The sequence below is a fragment of the Tupaia chinensis genome, unplaced genomic scaffold (assembly GCF_000334495.1).
Source record: "Tupaia chinensis unplaced genomic scaffold, TupChi_1.0 Scaffold000144_1, whole genome shotgun sequence".
Lineage (NCBI taxonomy): Eukaryota > Metazoa > Chordata > Mammalia > Scandentia > Tupaiidae > Tupaia > Tupaia belangeri.
Window position 1 is genome coordinate 2114806 of NW_006159614.1, and position 11374 is coordinate 2126179.

Genomic DNA, 11374 nt, shown 5'->3' on the forward strand with positions numbered 1-11374 from the left:
CGATGGTCTCCCATCTTGAACACACTTCCTGTCCCATCTTTGTGGTTCCCCTCTCCTGCTGTCTTCAAGTCAGAGGGTCACTTTCATTCAAGCTCCCTCTCTGGGTGCCTCCCCTCTTCCTCTAGGGTTTGAATCCAAAACTCTCTCTCTCCCCTTACTTTTGCAATCCCAGGAATATAAATGCCAATAGCAGGACATGGTGGAATCCCACAGTTCAGAGTAGAATCTTGTGCAATAGCTTTGCATCTTTATAAAATTGTCAATTGTCCGTATGTATTCTCATTCTTCTCATCATCTCAGTTTTTAAACAATGTGCACACATATGCACACATACACACCACTCCCAAAACAAGTGTTAATTTTCAGATACAGTAGTCTTAGTGGTCTGGGAACCATATTTAGCAAGTTATCATGACAGTGTGTGTGTGTGCGTGTGTGTCTATTTACATAGTATATCCAGTTGCTCTTGAGTGACCACTCTGTGCAAATACCTGGCTGAAAGTTTGAAATTACTGGTGACTTTGCTCTTGTTGTATGTTTGTTTATTTGTTTTTCATTCTACTTTGTGCCAGATCAAATTCTTAGCTAGAGTGTAGACACTCCTGTCTCCATTTGTGAAGGGAACAGTGTGAACGTTTAAGTGCCTTACGGCCAGGAAACCTGAAGGGATAAGTTCCAGTTGCATATTTCAATTCTTAATCATTATCAACATTTATCTGCTATGGTACTGTGGTTATTCCATACTACTTTAACATTCACAGATTAACTATACCTCTGAAATGTAGAGCGGGGCATTTTTACTCTTTATAGAATCATTGGACCATTCAGACCCTATATTAAAACATCCTAGTGAAATGAAGATGTAAACGGAGCCTGAAAATGTCCAGCAGCAAGAAAATTAAAGTTTTAAAGAAAACTCACATTGTTACTTCCAAAGATATAATGATGATACACTTTTAACACTAAAAGGCATCGTAATAGCACATGGGAGTTAGCGGGTGCACCTTTTAAACTCTTTCTAACCCTTAATCACACTCATACCTCCTTACGTTGATCGTTGCCCCGTGAAGCTGAAGCTTTTACTATGTGTCTGCAGTGGACTAATGAATCTGTAGGGGTCAAAATATTAGGCCACGGGAAAGTGGTTTCTTTGCTTCTTTGTGTGTGTGTATAAGAAATTATTAGCTTGAAAGCTTTTTCAAATTTTAAGTAGAAGTTTATGATGTCAACAGGTAGGTATCTTATGAGTGATGTCTATTTATTGCAAATATGTCAACATGAACATCCCAACATTTATAAAAACCTCTTTAATTAAGATTAAAATTATACTCTTTTTTCCCCAAATGCATTGCACCATTTTCAAACCCAGAGATTTTGTCTTCTCTCTTCCATCCCAGTTTACACCAGACAGAGTACAGGACCTGTATATGCTTCCTAAAGTGGTATCTGGGTGGTCTGGAGTCACCAGCTGTTGTTCAAGGTCATAAATAAAGAATAGCTTATGTGGAGAAAAGTGCAGATGTGTCCTTGTGCAACGATTCATGATGAAACGTTTTCTTTTTTTTTCCTCTTTATTGTGTTTGCATTTGTTTTGTTTTTAGTTTTTGCTATAGGATGTATGTATGCCCTAACCAGAGACTTAAAAAGAGAGAGAGGAATCATCCCTTAAAAGGATGTCCATGCTCTGTCCCTTCTCCTCCCTTCTCCTCTTGGGATTCTGGGCAGGCACACACATACCCAGTGTTTTTTTTTTCAAGAGGCTGGGTCCAGGGCTTGAACAACACAGTTGGTCATGTGGGATCCAGAGCTTTAATCACCACACCGCCTGCTGGATGGGGTGAAATGTTTTTAAGAAGTCTGACTGCATAAAAAAAGCTTGGTCGGTGTGCTAGTCTTGGTAGTTGTACTAGGTAAATCAGCACTGAGAGTAAGTGGGTGACAAGGTGGCATTTCTGAGTGGCTGACATCGTGTGATGCTATGCATTTTTATTATGCATTGTTATTTTTTTTTCCTTCCTTGGGCCTTAGGAATAGAAGTAGCTGATTTATGAGTTGCAAGTCAGTGCAGAGTGTTGGATTTCTATAATGAGATTATATATTAAATCTAATGAAGGGAAAATATGCTTACCCAAACCAAATGACAGCACCGTGATTAAGCGACTCAAGACCCGTCGATGGATTTGTTTAGACAATGCAGCAGGTAAAGTGACCTCCTCTTCTCTTAAGTTTGTGATCAATTCCATGAAATGAAGATTTATGTCTTTCATGATTCTGATGACATAACACTATGATCATAGAAGCAGCCATGAGCAAGGTGGAACTAGTAAGCCAGCAATGTGTTGGGGCTACTATGGAGGCTCGTTTAGATTAATCTCCTGTGCTGCCTTTCATGGCGACTGCTGGTCTCCGCAGCAATTCAGTTCTACTCCTCGACTCAGTCTTTATCTTGAATGTTCAAGATGCACTTGTGCAAGCACAAAGCACATGCACATGTGTGTGCACACATACCCATACACATATGTGTACTCACAGATGTGAGCTCATGTTTCACTTGGAAGCCAAAGCAGTTTCAATGTGTCTTGTCCCTCCAGCAAGTGCATGTTCTAGGAGAGACTTAACAATGGCACATCCCATTACCGGTGTCATTGCTGGAGCAGGGGAAGCACTTGGTTCTTAAAGTTTATTTATTTATTTCTAAAGAGAGACAGTGAGACAGAGGACAGGGTCTCACGCTGACATCTTTCCCCTGCCTTTCCCAGCCAGCCAGGGTCTTGGGCATACCTGCAAGCCCAGCATATTCAGGTAAATCCAGGAACCAAACCCTGGTCTTCCACAGGACTCCTACCATTATAGAACATTGTGCTGAAGTTGCATTGCTATGGCTGGGTGAACAGACTACTGTGAAAGGCATTCACCGTAACTGGATTCTTATGGGGTCAACACTTGTGAAACTTGATGTACCCAAACTCTAAGCAACCCCTGCCCCCTCAACTACCATAACCTATTCTTGGAAAGGAAAAGAATAAATAGAGTATTAGTTACCCCAAGGAAAAGAACTGGCATGAGTGGAGAAAACCATTTATGGGGTATGACTTTGAAAGATTTTATTTTCTAAATTCCTATTTCCAGCTAACCTTCACTTTCCCATGTTTACTCCAAACCCCAGTACTGGGGAGTCATATTCTAGTTTAAACCTGTCATCCTAATCAATATGCCAATAGTTAAAGGTTTTGCCCTTTATGAACTCTCCAAACAATGGTTTTTAGATGTTCTTTCAGGGGGAATATGATAGAAGTGGAGTGACTGAGGAGCTGGGGAGAAGGGAGAAAGGGTAAGTTGGCAAGTCCAGAAGAAAGGCGAGATCGGTCTGGCTTTGCCTAGAGCAAGCCGATTAAAGGAGAGAAACTGCATGCGTTTTCTCGGGGTAGCTTCCTCCACCCACTCTTAGTTGCCTCACTGCTGTTTTCTTCTTTAATATTCATGCATTTGGGTCTGTAATCTGTAACCCAGACTTCCTGGTATTTAGCGTTGCTGCATGTAGATACTTTTAAGAGCGACTCCATTAAAGATCATTTCCTCCTGGAGCATCCCGAGCTCTTGGGGGCTGTTTATCATCCGGCATTTAGTTTTGATCCCTGTAATGTATGCAGAGCCAAAGATACCCCTTCATCACTCTGACTCTCCTGGGAGTGAGTTTATGTGGTAAAACAGGGGAAATGGGAAAGAGGGAAGCCAGAGAAGAGCAGAGTTGCACATCTATGGTAATCCATCTAGGTGAGAGAAGGCCTGGGGCCTGCTCTGCCAGGGAGGGCTGTGAATAGATGGGCTTTCGCCCGGGGCTGACTGGCCACAGCAGGCTCTCGCTGACAACCAGCTGCCCAATGCCCAACTGTAGCTGGTTCTCATTTCTCCCGTTCAATGAAATGAGATGGGAGCAAGCCACCATTCCCTCCGTCCCACCAATCTCCAGGCCTAAGGTATATTTTTCTTTTCTTCTCTTTTCTCTTCTCTTCTCTTCTCTTCTCTTCTCTTCTCTTCTCTTCTCTTCTTTTCTTTTCTTTCCTTTTTTTATTCTCTTCTCTTCTCTTCTCTGCTCTTCTCCTCCCCTCCCCTCCTTTCCTTTCCTTTCCTTTCCTTTCCTTTCCTTTCCTTTCCTTTCCATTCCATTCCATTCCATTCCATTTCTTTTCTTTTCTCCTAAAAGGTGTGTGCACTCACTAAAGAAAGACAGAAAGAGGAAGACAGGGAAAGCAAAAAAGTCCTCCCCACCCCCATAAAGGGTGGCCACACTGCAATACTCTCTTCAATACTACTTTTGGGACTTGGGGCATACATGCACAGGTGCCTGGTCTGGCTTGTTTTTTAAGCCTCTGGGTTTGGAACTCAAATTGCAATTGGCTATGTGGGATCCAGCTGCCTTAACCACTACGCCATCACTGGCCAGTAAGGTACATATTTCATACTTCAAAGTTATGATCACTAGGTGAAGCTCTTAGGTAAAAATGGGCAATTTTTAAAAAAAAAAAAAAGACTTAAATTGCTGTGCCCTCTTTGGGGGTTAAACACTGCCAGGTGGTGTCATGGAATGGGCAGGACAGCAAATGTCCATGCGACCCACTGTGCAGGGAGGAGTGTGTGGAAGGTGTGGGCACATGGGTTATCTCTGATAAGTAATGCAAGACTACCTTTGTTGAGACCACCCTTCGGGGTGATCACAAATCAACATTTTGGATTAGGCAAATTGGTTCTAGTGTCTTTCTCATTTCATTTTATATTGGTCTAAACTTCGGGTGGAATTGGCCATTTCTTCACACAGTTAGAAGGGGAAGAAACATGGAAAAAGGCATCTACTGCTTTGACATTCTCATCTGCAGTGAGCAGCCTGCCGTGCTGTTTGGTACTCTTAGGAGCTTGATTTCAGGATCCTTTTCTTCTTTAAAGTTAATCTATATGTCAGGTTCTAGAACCAGGCCCGTAGGGTGGGGGACGTTGGAACAGCCTGGATTGAGCTGTTTCTTTTTTTTATTATTTTTATTTATTTATTTATTTTTTGGAGAAGTTTTTGCTTCAGGGCATGTGTGCTCACCAGAAAGAGAGAGGCGGAGAAACAGAAAGTGAGAAATCATCCCCCAGGGGGATGGTCATGCCATAATGCCTTCTCCTCTATTCTCCTCTTGGGATCTTGGGCACTCACGCACACATGTCCAGTGTGAGTTTAAGCCACCAGGTCTGAGACTTGAACCACAATCGACTATATGGGAGTTCAGCGACATAGCCATTACGCTAACTGCTGGTCCCTTGAGCTGTTTCTTATGCGTGGCCCTGAGGCCGCCCATGATTAGGAGTCTGCCTGTGCCTAGGTCCTTTTCTTAGCTGATGTCATTTAATTTCACATTATCCTATAACCACCCTCCTTCTCAGAAATGTGTGTCTTGTGGTAAACAAATAATCAAGCCAACAAACGCATCCACTTTGTGTATCATTTTCTCACTCCACAGGCGTCTTGTTGGGTGTCCTCATTAAACCCCTTCGAGGAAACCCAAGACAGTCCTGACCAAGAGAGTGTGTTCAACTTCATTCCTGTGTCGTGGTGCACTTTCCTGCCACTATGGATGCAGTGGTTGAGAACCAGACAGCATGAGCGTCTTGTAGGAAAAAGGACAATGAGTTCCAAAACACATTTTCAGATGCCAGAATGGATGATTCTTGTAAATGCGCAATTCCAGCACTTTCTCTCTGTGAACCACATTGAAAGTAGGATTCATGGAATTTCCTCTGTGTTCAGTGAAGTCAAAAAGAACAAAACAAAAGCTTAAAAAAATGAAAAGAGTGAGAGAGAGAGACAGAAGAGGATTGTGTTCCCCCACCCCCACTCCCCAGTACTTTTGCAGCCTTAAGGGGGCTCTGGTTCTGTGGTTAGACCCACAGGATGCTGCTGTGGTTACTGCTGTGGTACAGCCAGCCTGTGCTCTGTGGAAGCTGCGGTAGTTTCTAAAGCAGATGACGCCCTCTGGGAATACCGCATTTTGCCACGGTTGACAGAGAGCATGTGTGCGCACAAGAATGTGAACGGCTGCACTCAGTCTGTGAATTGCGCAAAGCGTGGGTGTTAGGAGAGGAGTGTTGACTTAAAGCAAGCTAAATACTTGCAGAGAAAGGGAAAGGGTCCTGTAGCCCCTGGTCACAAGGGGGAGAGGAGGATGCAGACCAGGATCAGGTAGTACCAGTCCTTCCTGCATAAGCGTGTCACACCCCAGCTCACATTTTCACCTAAGTGAATCTGGGCAGCTTGAAAATGGAAAAGCAGCCCTGACTTGTCAGTCTCAGTGGTGAGTTTGCTGGAGAGGCGAGGCATTTGCTATGCACTTCCTTCAGGCAATCACAGAGGGGTTTACCTGTTGCCAACCCAGGTGTGTGGTCGGATCCACTAGATCCACCAGGAGCACATGGACAGGAGGCGCTGCCGAGGGCTGCCAGATGCACTGCTCCGAGCGAGGACAGACAGCTGATGTGCTCCTCGCCTTCAGGCAGCCCAGTGCCTGGTAGAAAATAATTATCTTCTTTTTTTTTTTTTTTTTTTTTTTAAGCATTTCCTGGCCAAGCATCCTTTCTGTCCTTATTCTAATTCATTGTACTCTAAAAGGAGGTCCCAGCAGCTCACATTTCTGGCATCTTAAACACTGGACAGATTGACCCTGTTGAGTGCAGTGGCAGCTGCTGATGTTGGAAGGCTCGAGCCTGTGGCCTAAGGGTGGCGCGAGTATTCACGCAGTGTGGACACGCTCAGGAAGATAAGAGCGGCACTCTCCTGGCAGCTGTGTTGGGGAGTCTCTCTGACGCACTCTGGTGCTGGTGCTCGCGGTGACGAGGGCAATGTACAATTTTTAGGGTGAATATGTGTAAATGTGGGAGTGATGCAGGCAGAGTCGGATGAAGGCAGGAGGGAGAATGTTTTACAAAATGAGGGAGATAGTTTGATCATAATTATTCCCAAATGCAGTGCCTCATTTCTATCCCAGGACCTCTGTATATTGTGAAATAAGTAGGAAAGTACTTAGAGCCTTGTCCGTGTGTGTTAGACAGTCTCACTTTGTATCCCGGGAAGTACTGGATGTCCTGACCGTGCCTCCGCTTCCCTCACAGCACTGCACCTGGTCTTTCTGTTGGACCAGGAATCAAACCCAGGCCTCCAGGTGGTCCCAGCCTGTGGAGCACAGTGTCCTAGAGGTACACACGACCACCACTGAGTCCCCGGAGCCCGATGGTTGTTTAATTTCACATGCCCTATTTACAGAGACAGTAGGGAGGAGAGGTGGTTGGTTTGAAAATACAAAGTTATTTTTGAACAAGAGCTTAGTGTGTAAGCAAATGAATCGTGACCATCAGCTAGATATTGACCCTGTTCACGTTAAACTGGCTACAGTTGTATCTTGTATCCAGAGGACAATTGGCTCTCTGCAAGGAGTGCTGACCTCCTGAAAGGGGCACTTCTGATGTCTGCATGCCAGTTATTGATGACCACAATCGAAAATCAGATGCATTTATAGGGCAGAATCGCCGCATCTTAACTCAAGGACCGCCAAGCTATCTTGAAGTGTGACCTAGAAAGTGATCTCCATCAGCCTGAAGCCCGTGAGCAGGCACCATTTTCCATGACGCTTCCTCCACAAATCTTGGTTAAGATGAGCTTTATTCTTAAACCAGAAACTCTCTATGGCCCATTGCTTGGGTGTCTGTTTGGATTGGGTGAAGTCCAGTTCTCAAGTCAATGATCACTTCTTGAAATTGCCTGATGATGCTTCAATGATAATGAACATGCAAAGGAATTTGACCTGGAAAATCTGGACCCCTGATCTTAAGCTACCCAAGCTAGGACTTTGGAGTCACATATGGTTCCTAGGGTTGTTTCATTTATCTTTTCTCCTAGTTTAAAGCTCTGCTATGTGCCACAGCTTCTCTATCGTAAACACACTATGCTCCTGGGATCTTCATCTCTCTCCTTTAATAGAGCAATGACTTCCTGTCTGGCCTCTCTAATCTTCAGTGTCACCTATTACTGTCCACATGGTAGCTGGAATGCTTTTTTTTGGTGGAACTCTGATTATTCCTCTGGTTAACATCTTTTGGTGGTTCCTCCGTACCTTCAGGGTTGAGTTCAAACTCCATAAGAGCAGGCATGACCCATTACAAGCTGCTAGCTTTCCAGTCTATTCGGACTAATGACCTGGCACCTGGAGTGAAGCCATGTGACATGCACAGATTTCTGGAATCTGCTACCCCATTACAGAAGTTTATTGTTTACACTCCTATAAACTGTCTCTCATTTGCGGTTTTATTTTTGGCCTCCCAAGAACTCTGCAAGGTGGAGGAGAGAAGGCACCATTTCTCTCATTTTACAGAGGAGATGAGGCGAGACACCACACCGATTCACTGGTCACTGTGACACAGAATCAGCTCTCGATAACCCCTGAGCAAATCTCCACATAGAGACGCGTCCAGGGAGATTTAAGTACAGACTGAGTATCTGAACTCAAAATGCTTGGGGTCAGAAGAGTTTCAGATTTCAGCTTTGCGCAGTGGCAGTATCGTAGCCAATGAGGTTTATCCGAGGCGTGATTATTGCTGATTATTGCTAATAGAAGAGTTTCAGATTTCAGATTTGGGAACATTTACATAAACATAATGAAATATGTTGGAGATGAGACCCAAGTCTAAACACTAGTATCAGTGTTTGATATACACCTATCCACATGAAAATATTCTATATGATTTTTCTGTGTTGTTGCATTTTGACTGCAACCTGTCACATGAGGTCAAGTGTCACATTTTCCACTTTTGGCATCCTGTCAATGATTAGAAAGTTCATGATTTTGGAGCATTTCTGATTTGGGATTTGAGGAGGAGTAACGCTCAGGCTGTCGTATAGAAAGGTGGGGTTTTAAGGCAAATAAACTGCTAAGTATTTTATATACATAGGCAGCAAGAAAGTCACAGAACAATGAAGGATGGGATGGGGAGAATTGCAGACTAATCTGTACATTGCATAGAAAATAAGGGTCTCCCCTAGTGATATTAATGGAATATTGTAAACCCATTTTAGTACCAAAATTTAAATTAAAAAGGAAGGAGGGGGTTATGGAGTGGAGGCTGTTGAAAAATCTCATTTTCAGCAAGTTAAAAAAAAAAAAGTCACAGAGGCAATTTAGTTTATTTTTTAAACATTCCCTGTAGTGCTGTGAAACCCAAACAGCAGCTCTGAGCTAGTTCATAAAATTCAGAGTGCAAAGAGGGGGAGGATAGACTGGAGAGAAACAAATAGGAAATCGCCCAATTTAATTGACCAGGCTGATTAAAATGAGAAACGTAAACACCCTCCCGGAACGAGACAATGTTGGATATGCAAAGTCTCCTCTTTTTAGGTTTCTCTTGGAATGTTTGTAACCCATGAAACTACCTATACTATTTAAAAAATGAAAACAGCAATGAGAAACTCAATTTTGTTAATGAAATTGCATGGTCGACTGAAGTACACATGACATGTAAAAGTAATGTAATTTCATTTAAATTTTGCTCCCTGGATTTAGAACCTAGAGTTTTGACACAATGGTTCATGATCCATGATCTATGCTGGGTAAAATTGGGTCAAGATCAAGAAGGAGTCTGCAATAGCCGGGTAAGAGAGCTGCAAAGCCGGAATGTGATGCAGGACAGTCACATAGTCTGCTAGTCATCTAGAAGTGACTTGTTCTGTTTTGTTTTAGTTAATATGTAGTTTATGGAACAGAAGGCTATGCAATTTAAGAGAATTTGTTTACCTCTTAGAGACCAGGAGGATTAGAGTTTTTTTGCTTTGTTTTGTGTGTGTGTGTTTTTTTTTAATTTGGGAACATATATTTATTTAATGAAAATAGCTTTTTTTCTGCTTATAAACATCATAGAGATTGTGAAAATAGAACAGGCTAGATTATGATAAAGTAACAAACATCCTAGAAATCTCAGTGGCTTAAAACAACAAATATTTTGTTCTTTTTGAGGTTACATGGCCATTGCATACAGCTGGGTACTAAGTTGTATGACATTCTTACTGCAATTCCAAGGCTATTGAAGAAAGTATTCTCTGAAAACTTGGGAGTTGTTTTGGCAGAAGGAGAAAGGAGTCTGAAGGATCTCAAAATAAGAAATTAAATACTCTGTCTCTGGAATCAGAAAAGTCGTGATGTATTTGACTTTTCTGACAACCCAATTAATAAGTCACTTCTACTGGCATCTCATTGGTCAGAACTGTTCACTTGATCACGACCAACAAGAGACCAGGAAGTGCAATCATATTTGAGCAGCAGAGAGCCAGAAATATTTGTGAGTAAATTACACAAAAAATTGCAGAAATCTAGATGAAAACGGCCATCAAAAATTTCAAAAAACATTTAGTGACCTGCCTTCTGGATCCTTAAATGTGTGTGTGTGTGTTTCTAAGTATAGAGATAATAAAAATATAACTTTATGAAATGCCTTTTTTGTACTCAATAATATCTCATGGATATTTTTCCCATTCTGTTAGAATAGAAATGCAGTATTATTTTTCGTGGTTACATAGTGTTCTATTGAATAAAAGTGCCAAGATTGATTTAACTTATTAACAAGCACTTAGGTCATTTCCAGTTTCATTATGATGATGAGCAAAATTATGATTAACATCTTAGCACAGATCTCTGGATTTCTACTAATGATTATGCTCTTGGTACCAGTAGAGCTTTGCATTAAATTATAGAAATATTTTTCCATTCTGGTATGGTAAGATTGTACTATAGAGGTATTGTTTCCCAAAATGTATGAAAACATCTTTCTTTTTACTTTTTCCAACCCCAGATAGATTCAATATAACCATGGTAATAGGTTAGAAGTAAAATCTCTCTTTTTTCTAAAATTATTGTGAAGTTGATCAACTTATCATTGGCTGTTTCTCCTTTAGTAGTTTTCTCAATAATCTGCTCAAGTGCACGTGTCATTTTCCTTTCAGAATGCTTATTTCCTATTCATTTACAGTCTTTTCTATACATTGGGGACCAGGCTGATAGTAAGAACACACTGTTACAACATCTATTTTTATTGAATACAAACTATATTTAATATCTCCCTTGATTTTGGCATAACAACAATTTTTCACATATTACAGACAGTTTAAAAAACTTTTTTATATTTATCTTTGTTTATGGTGTCTTTGTGCTATATTGAACTTTTAAATTAAATAGTCAATTTTTATGACTTTTGGCTTTTATACCATGCAAGAAATCTGTCCTCATTCTAAGGTTAGAAAAATACTCACCTAGGTTTTTTTTTTTTTTTTTTTTTTTTTCTTTTTTAGAGTTTTTGTCTT

General features: G+C 41.6%; 1 protein-coding gene and 1 pseudogene across 1 annotated transcript in view; both read left to right on the plus strand.

The window, feature by feature from the left end:
- The window catches only part of UNC5D (unc-5 netrin receptor D), a 274310-nt gene that overhangs the window by 119163 nt on the left and 143773 nt on the right, over window positions 1–11374 (plus strand). The window lies entirely within an intron of this gene.
- LOC114007242 (uncharacterized) lies at window positions 8566–8679 on the plus strand (annotated as a pseudogene).